The sequence below is a fragment of the Galeopterus variegatus genome, unplaced genomic scaffold, assembly GCF_000696425.1.
Source record: "Galeopterus variegatus unplaced genomic scaffold, G_variegatus-3.0.2 Scaffold3060, whole genome shotgun sequence".
Classification (NCBI taxonomy): Eukaryota; Metazoa; Chordata; class Mammalia; order Dermoptera; family Cynocephalidae; genus Galeopterus; species Galeopterus variegatus.
In genome coordinates, this window is record NW_007729171.1 from 74094 (window position 1) to 76231 (window position 2138).

Sequence of the window (2138 nt, forward strand, 5' to 3'; positions counted from 1 at the left end):
AATACTCTCTTGTTTTCCTTATGTCTAACCATTCTCTTCCAGGGCGCCAAAACTTCCAGCCCACATGCTCCTAGAAAGTTAACTTGGTATGTTATAAATGGGGTAGGAAATACAATCTGGAACTCATCCAAAATCACCGTAGGAACAGGGACATGGTGGCCTGACCTGTACCCCGACATATGTAAATTAGCTATGGGGGCTCCTGCCGATTGGGACCTAGAGGCTTATAGTGACATTTCCAAGCCCCCTAACACTCCCAGTCAGAAGCGTCCCTATACCAGGCTAAATCCACGGGGAGGTTGCTCCACACCGTTCCGAAGAAGAATGCTATGTGCTCTCACCTTCTATGTATGTCCTGGACCTCACTGCAACAGGGCATTGACTTACAGGTGTGGAGGACAAGCAGATTATTTTTGCAAAAGCTGGGGCTGCGAAACCACGGGGGATGGATATTGGAATCCCTCATCATCCTGGGACTACATAACAGTAAAGGCTAATTACACCCACCAGGGAATAGGAAATGAAAGGTGGCACAACACCCCTGAGTGCAGTGGGTGGTGCCATCCCCCAAAGTCTCCTTTACTGAAAAAGGGAAACAGGCTATGGGTTGGGACAAAGGGTTTACATGGGGGTTAAGATTTTATAAAGAAAGGTATGATGATGGCCTATTGTTCACCATCAGACTTAAGGTAAAGATTCAATACACTGCCGTGGGCCCAAATAAATGTTTAGCTCCAGAGAGACCTCCAGTGGCCAAACCAAAGGCTACCCTGATATCCCTAAGTGCCCAACCAGGGTCCATGGCCCTCACTAAGAGGTCAAAAGCCAGGCGACAAGAAAAAAGGCCTGAGCCTCCCAAACCTGAACTTCAAAAGCAATCTGGGTTATTCCGTATAATCTCTGAAGCCTTCAAGGTTTTAAATAATACCAACCCTAATGCTACCCGCTCCTGTTGGCTCTGCTGTGATGTTACACCCCTGTACTATGAAGGAATAGCCTTCAGAAATAAAATCAAAATAACAACAAATGTTTCTAACTGTCGTTGGCGGCAGCAGCAAGTCAAGCTCACCCTGTCAGCGGTTACAGGGCAAGGAACGTGTGTGGGAAAAATCCCCTCCTCGCACGGCCAGCTGTGCAATCAGACATTTCACTTAACTAAGTGGTCGGATGACACCTATCTGTTGCCCCCTGGGGGTGGGTAATGGGCTTGTGCGACCAGGATTACACCCTGTGTTAGCTCAAAGGTCCTAAAAGAAACCCAAGATTTTTGTGTTTTAGTTCAGCTGCTGCCTTGGCTCGTTTACCATCCCTATGAGGAACTATTATCATATTGGGATAAAAATAATAAAAACTATCAGACTAAGAGAGAGCCTCTAAGTATCACACTCTCCATCCTCCTAGGCTTGGGATTGGGAGCAGCCGGGGCAGCAACAGGATCCTCAGCTCTAGTTATTCAGCATCAAAATTACCAAAGTTTGCAGGCAGCTCTTGATGCTGATATTAAAACAAGTTTCTAGAAAATTCTATGACCAAGTTACAAGAGTCCCTCACCTCCCTTTCTGAGGTGGTCCTGCAAAACAGAAGGGGGCTGGACCTCTTGTTCCTTCAGCAGGGGGGCTTTGCGCCACGTTACGAGAAGAATGTTGTTTTTACATTGATCATTCAGGGGTAATTAAGGCTCCATGGCCAAAATTAGAGAAGGCCTGGCCAAAAGGAACAAAGAAAGAGAACAAACACAGGGGTGGTTTGAGTCATGGTTCAACTCCTCCCCTTGGCTCACGACTCTCATATCCACCCTGTTAGGTCCGTTAATTATTCTGGTGATGATTCTAACTTTTGGTCCCTGCATTTTAAATCGTTTGGTGACTTTTGTTAAGAACCGTATTGGTACCGTCCAAATTATGATGTTAAGACAATACCGGGAACTCAATCAGCAAGGGACAAGTATTTCATGATTGAAATACGCACTAGAAGAAAAGGGGGGAGATTTTTATAAAAAATGTAACTTTAACCTGCACTGTTGCCTGTATAACTTTAGCCTGCACAAATTGTAACAGAAAAGTATGACTTTAACTTAACCTGCACAAATTGCTCCTGTAAGCACTTACTAAAAATGAAGAAAATATATCTAAAGGTAT